This window comes from Daucus carota, chromosome 5 (genome assembly GCF_001625215.2).
Source record: "Daucus carota subsp. sativus chromosome 5, DH1 v3.0, whole genome shotgun sequence".
Taxonomy (NCBI): domain Eukaryota; kingdom Viridiplantae; phylum Streptophyta; class Magnoliopsida; order Apiales; family Apiaceae; genus Daucus; species Daucus carota.
Genome location: NC_030385.2, coordinates 14175907 through 14183424, shown reverse-complemented (window position 1 = coordinate 14183424; position 7518 = coordinate 14175907). Strand labels below are relative to the sequence as shown.

General features: G+C 36.7%; 1 non-coding gene across 1 annotated transcript; it reads left to right on the top strand.

Annotated features, from left to right (window-relative positions):
* Positions 1-276: 276 nt before the first annotated feature.
* Positions 277-383, top strand: LOC135146918 (small nucleolar RNA R71). Its single transcript, XR_010284011.1, has one exon. It is a non-coding gene; the product is annotated as a small nucleolar RNA R71 (small nucleolar RNA).
* The last annotated feature ends 7135 nt before the right edge of the window (positions 384-7518 follow it).

The window sequence follows — 7518 nt, the reverse complement described above, 5'->3', positions numbered from 1 at the left end:
TTGCCCATGCTCAGATTCTTGAGCATATGCTCCATAGATGCTAGTTGAGCCTTCATCGAAGTTATAGAGTCCACATCATAGATTCCAGCTACCTTTTTACCTGTTTGAGCTCTAGAAGATGGCCACTGATAGTTGTTGGTAGCAATTGTCTCAAGAATTTCATAAGCCTGATTATAGGACTTAGAGAGAAGAGCCCCATTTGCTGATGCATCCACCACCATCTTTGTTTGAGCATTGAGACCATTATAAAAAGTCTCCATCTGAATGCAATGAAGAATACCATGATGAGGACATTTTCTGAGTAATTCTTTAAATCTCTCCCATGCATCATACAAAGATTCATCATCCTGCTGTTGAAACGAATTGATCTCATTCCGGAGCTTTGCATTCATATTGGGAGGAAAATACTTGCTCAAGAACTTTTCTGTCAAATCATTCCATGTTGTGACTGATCCTGCCGGTAAAGAATTTAGCCAGGTTCTAGCTCTGTCTCGCACAGAATAAGGGAATAATTTCAAGCGCAAAGCATCTTCAGGTACTCCTTGAAATTTGAAAGAATCACTGATCTCCATGAATAGACGAAGATTAAGGTGAGGATCCTCGGTAGGCATCCCACTGAATTGACCAATAGTCTGAAGCATTTGGAACATGACCGGCTTCAACTCAAACTGTGTTGCTTGAATATTGGGTCTTATGATCCCCGAATTTAAATCTTCGAAACGGGGTGCCGCATATTGCCGAATAGCACGATCTTTATCATCCACAATAAATGCACCCGCTGGAATGTCGCCATTATTAACGTTGTCATCCATAGCTACTAGTGTTTGCTTGATCTTGCGTTGTGCTTTTCTTCTTCTATTGAATGTTCGCTCAATTTCAGGATCAAAATCAAATACCACTGGGTGTCTTTCGCTCATGCACAAAGAGACCTGATGAACACAAAAAACTTACTCCCGTTAGAACAGAAGTAACAAAAACCAAACTGTGAGAATATCAAATTCGCAATTAATAACTAAAATAGTCCCCGGCAGCGGCGCCAAAAACTTGGTGCGTAAAAATACTAATGTGCAAGTGTACACAATCGCAAACAAGTAATATAGTAATAAATACCAGATATCGTTCCTCAAGGACTATTTAAACGTATCAATCACAAATAATATCTAACAATCCGGTTATCGAACACACAATAAATTGGTGATGGTTTTTATACTAAAACTAAATTTAACCAACTAAAATTATACTAAAGAGCTTAACGAGTTTCAAATATGAGAAGATAAGTCAGGATAATTACTTCCCCCCAACACAAGAATATCGGTAAAAGAGTTGTGAAATACTGCAGCAAATCACAATTTACTAGCTAGAATTCAATGGTCATAGGCTTCTCTCGAAATCACTATGGTATAATTCCTACAAATAAACTAACATATGTCTATGCCAATTTAATATTCGGAATCCAATTAAGCATCAATTCACAAAGCTATGCATGGTCACAATATATGTCTATACCGTAACTAAATTATAATCAAAAGATATAATCATGCACCATTCAAGTTTTGTGTCAATTAATCATAACCCTCTCAGTATTATGATTAACTCGATAACCCACTAGAGTTGATCAGGCAATAGCAAGTATTAACATGAAAAACACTTGAATGAGTAAACCACAAATTTGCATACAATATTCTTAACAAAACACCAAAATCCTCATGCTAGGGTTCCATAAAAATCCCAACTTTATACAATTAGTTCATACTCAAAATCTCAAAATCAACCAAATATAAAGAGAACATGTTCATGATAACAAGAGTTAAGGAGAGGATTCTAAACAAAGAGATGAAGAAACAAATCCACTGAATGTCTTCAATGGCTGAAATCTCTTCCGTCTCGCTTCTGCTTCCTCTTCTTGCTCGAGCCTCCACTCTCTATTTCGTACCGTGTCTCTCTCTAATTAGGTCTCAATATTAATCCCTAATATCTCTATTAAAAGTATTTTTTAATGAATTAATGAAAATACAAGGAGATTTCCGAATCAGAATAGAATTCCCAAAAGTGGAAATTCGCAGTTGACTTTTTGACTCTGATTCTGGGCTGATTAGACTGGGATAAAAATGCAAGTCCACCTCTGAATTAAAGGCCTTGTTCTAAGCTTCGCGTGGGCTCTTAAATCGCCTGATTTGGACTTCTAGAACTCTAGATATGGCCCAAACAGTGAATGCTGCGCAGCTAGCTTCAAAATCCGAATTTTATTCGAATTAATCACCAATTGTTGCCACTTAAACTCCAATCCATATTTATTTAGAATTCCTTGCATCCTACAATAAAACATTAATATTTATTAAATAAAAATCCAATTAAATACAAAATAACTAAAATACAGGGACAATATTAGGATAAAATGCACGCTTATCAGCAGTTATAAATGCTGATTACACGTTCTCCTATTAAAATGTTTTTGATGTAAACCCACTAACAATACACCCGTTTGGAATACTCCCTTCATATTCTCTGAATATTTGAACTCCTGAAATGTATAAGAGTTTAGAAAATCAAGATCAAATCCCTCGAATTTTAAACTCTGAGATTTAAATTAAAAAGAATAAATTCTAAATACCTCAGAATAAAGACATGATTTTTAGAAAATTCATCAAAAAATCAGAGTTTGTCATAGAATCCATAGCTCAATAATGTGTTTGTGAAATAATGTGTGTGATTGAACATATGAGATCAGAGACTTAAGAATTTCACAATTTCGTAATTATAAGGTAGACAAGAATAATTTATTTAAACTCTCAAGACATAGACAAAAGACATACTCTGATGGAGAAATATATAAAATAAACTAACCCCCCCCCCCCCTTTTTTTTTTTTTTCAAGGACGCTTTTCAGTGTAAATGAATCACGACCTTTAAATATTATTTTGCAACAGTATTTCTCCAGTAATCAGAGATTGTGACTGGTCACCATAGATAATAAAATCTTGGCAATCACTTAATACCAGTAAGTGTTTGGGTCTTCCCAGTCACTGTCATATAGACATCTAAGATCTCAAAGGAATACTATGCTTATTTGCAGGGGTATGTATATAGCATCAGAGTTTATAATCACTGTCTAATTTTCTGAGAGAAAATGCAAATTAGTTAGTCTCACTTATAATTAAGATATGTGAAGTAATAGAGTCTCAATGATATCAACATGCATATAGTGTAAAGTAGTAGCATAAAATTGAGATCAAGATTAAGGAACTGAACTGAGATTCATGATTACTAATTCATATCATGCTTCATAGTATCTTCACAGGTTTGTTTTCTCAGAGAAATAAAAATGAGATCATTAATCAAGATTCAGAGTTTACAAACATCAGAGAATATCGTCAGAGAATGACGATCAGAGAATATCATCAGAGTATAGCACACAGATCAGAGTATATCATGGCAAATTTGTGAGCAATACATATGGTAATTTGACAATTGAAATTTGAAAGATCTGACCAGTATGTTTACTCAGTTCCTGATATCATTCCTAGCTCATTCACCAGTCTAGTGAAGGTTGCTTCACTTAGTGGTTTGGTGAATATGTCTGCTAGCTGCTGTTCTGTGGGAACAAAGTGAAGTTCAATGGTTCCTTCCTCCACATGCTCCCTTATAAAATGATATCTTATACTGATGTGCTTTGTCAGAGAATGTTGAACTGGGTTTCCTGTCATAGCAATAGCACTTTGGTTATCACAATAAATAGGAATTTTAGAAAAGGATAACCCATAGTCCAACAGTTGATTCTTCATCCAAAGAATTTGAGCACAGCAGCTGCCTGCAGCTATATACTCTGACTCTGCTGTTGATGTTGAGATGGACTTCTGCTTCTTGCTGTACCAAGAAACAAGTCTTCCACCCAGAAATTGACAACTCCCACTTGTGCTTTTCCTGTCAATTTTGCAACCTGCAAAATCTGCATCAGAGTATCCAATTAGACTAAAATCTGATTCTCTAGGATACCATAATCCCAATGATGTGGTTCCCTTGAGATATCTGAATATCCTCTTCACTGCAATCAGATGAGGCTCTCTTGGATCTGCCTGAAATCTTGCACATAGACATGTGGCATACATGATGTCTGGTCTACTTGCAGTCAGATAAAGCAAAGATCCAATCATTCCTCTATAGTTTGTGATATCCACTGATGCACCAGTGTCTTTGTCTAGTTTGGTTGCTGTTGCCATAGGAGTAGTTGCAGCTGAACTGTCTTGCATACCAAATTTCTTCAAAAGATTTCTGGTATACTTGGCTTGATTTATAAAAATCCCATCTTCAGTCTGTTTAACTTGTAAACCCAGAAAATAACTGAGTTCCCCCATCATGCTCATTTGGTACCTAGACTGCATGAGCTTGGCAAATCTTTGACAGAGTTTAGCATTAGTGGAGCCAAAAATAATGTCATCAACATAGATTTGAACTAAAAGCAGATCATTACCATGATTCAAATAAAACAGGGTTTTATCTATGGTATCTCTAGTAAATCCACTTTCAAGAAGAAATTGAGCCAGAGTTTCATACCATGCCCTTGGAGCCTGCTTTAGTCCATAAAGTGCTTTGTCCAACCTGTAGACATAGTCTGGATGTTTTGGATCCACAAATCCTGGAGGTTGTTCAACATATACCTCTTCATCCAGTTTTCCATTCAGAAAAGCACTCTTGACATCCATCTGAAATACCTTGAATTTCTTGTGAGCAGCATAGGCCAGAAAGATTCTGATTGCCTCCAATCTTGCAACTGGGGCAAATGTCTCATCATAGTCAATACCTTCCTGTTGTGAGTACCCTTTTGCCACAAGCCTTGCTTTATTCCTTGTAATGACACCCTCACTGTCAGTTTTGTTTCTGAACACCCATTTTGTACCAACTATGGATCTGTCTTTAGGTCTTGGTACTAGGGTCCATACTTTGTTTCTCTCAAACTCATTTATCTCCTCTTGCATTGCTTGAATCCAGTCAGCATCTTGAAGAGCTTCCTCCACCTTTTTAGGTTCTGTTTGTGACAGAAAGCAATGATGTAAACATTCATTTGCTGTAGCTGTCCTTGTTTGCACACCTGCTTCTGGATCTCCAATTATTAAATCAGGTGTGTGAGATTTTGTCCACTTCCTAGCATGTGGAAGTTGACTATTTTCATCATTGGATCCTCCCCCTTGATCCATGCTCTCCTGATTCTGTTGATTATTCTCTGTAGCTCCCCCTGCATTTGTGCTATCAGAGTTTGAATCAGTATTCTCTGATGAGTTTGAGTTAGCATTCTCTGATGAGTCTTGGGTAGAGTCTGAAACATTCTGATGCTCCCCCTCAGCAAGTGCTTCATCATCATGAACTTGTAAATTTTCATCAGAGTTTGCTGTATTTTGTTCACAGTCAGAGTTTGACTGTTCATCAGAGTTTGTCGAATCAGAGAATATTTCTTCATTTTCAAAATGCAGTTTTTCATGATCATCCATATCTGTTAAGCCCATAATTCTTTTGTCATCAAATGACACATGGATGGATTCCATGATCACCTTGGTTCTTAGATTGTAGACTCTGAAGGCCTTTGTTATCAGAGGATAACCTACAAAAATGCCTTCATCAGCTTTTAAATCAAACTTGGTAAGCTGTTCTGGATGAGTCTTCAATACAAAGCATTTGCACCCAAATATATGAAAGTACTTCAGATTTGGCTTCTTTTTCCTCACCATCTCATATGGGGTCTTGCCATGCTTATTAATCAGTGTTGCATTTTGAGTGAAACAAGCTGTTTGAACAGCTTCTGCCCAGAAATAAGTAGGCAATTTAGCCTCATCAAGCATAGTTCTGGCAGCTTCTATAAGAGTCCTGTTTTTCCTCTCAACTACACCATTTTTCTGTGGTGTACCAGGTGCAGAAAATTGTTGCACTACACCTCTTTCTTTGCAGAACTCTTCCATTGTTGAATTTCTGAACTCAGTTCCATTATCACTTCTAATGATCTTCACTTTGTCTTCAGATCCATGATCCAGTTGTTTCACATGATCCATCAGATGCAAGGTTGTTTCATCTTTAGAGTGAAGAAAATATACCCAAGTGTATCTGGTATACTCATCAACAATGACAAGAGCATATTTCTTCCTTGCAATGGATGGTACATTAACTGGTCCAAATAGATCAACATGTAGAAGATGATATGGTTTCTTTATTGAGAATTCAGTCTTACTCTTGAAGGATGTCTTTCTCTGCTTGGCCTTTTGACATGAATCACATAATCCATCAGATGTGAGTAGTGATTCAGGGAGTCCTCTCACAAGCTTTTTCTTTATAAGCTCATTTATAGAGTTGAAATTCAGGTGTGAGAGCTTCTTGTGCCACTTCCAACTTTCTTCTGCAGAGATTCTTGTAGATAAGCAAATTGCTTTTCCTTCAGAGTTTGTAGGCAGGTGGATTTCATAAATATTTCCATGTCTGTGAGCAATCACTGCCACCTTGCCTGTTGACTTGCTTACTATCTCACTGTGTTCTCCATAGAAATCAACATGATATCCTCTGTCACAGATTTGACTGACAGAGAGTAAATTGTGTTTTAGCCCTTGAACAAGAGCTACATTTGATATGATGACATTTCCAAGATTGATGTTGCCATATCCCAGAGTCCTTCCTATGTTGCCATCTCCATAAGAAACACTTGGGCCAGCCTTTTCCACAAACTCTGACAGCAGGGACTTATTTCCAGTCATGTGTCCTGAACATCCACTGTCCAAGACTAGAATATTCTTCCTGTTGCCCTGCAATCACAAAGACCACTAATTGTTAGTTTTAAGGACCCAGACTTGCTTGGATCCCTTGGCCTTATTAAGTTTGTTAGCTTTTGCAGCGGAATATTTATTATTATCAGAGTTTGAGCTAACAGACTTTGCAACAGAGTTTGTACTAGAAACAGATTTTGTACTTGCAGAGCTTTTATTAAACTTCTTCAAAGAAGGTTTCAATTGATAATAATCATAATACAAACTATGATATTCTTTGCAAGTATAAATAGAATGCCATAAACTACCACAATGAAAACATGGATCCTGTGGTTTATATCTAATACTACTTTTTCTAACTCCAGACTTTGTAGGTAAGGAGTTAATGTCTTTGTTCTTCCTGCAAATATTAGCAAGATGATTAGTATTTCCACAGTTATGGCATGTCTTCCTAGGTGCATTTGGAACAGGCATGTAGTTATTACTCTTGTCTATTCCAACCTTGCCATTTCTATTTTTCCTAGGCTCCTTGTCTTTGCTATCAGACTTTACTTCTTTAAGCTTATGCTTAAGCTGTTTCTGAGTCATCAGTCCTATGTTAACCTGTTTGGGCTTATCAGATTTTAAATTGTTGTTAATCTCTGATTCTGGTCTAATCTGTTTAGACTTAGAGGATTCAGCAACAAATTTAACAGGCTTAACCTTAGGTTTTTGAGTTTTAACAACCTTTGCTTTTGATGACTCAGCTTCTGAGTTATCAGTGTAACCTAGTCCCTTCT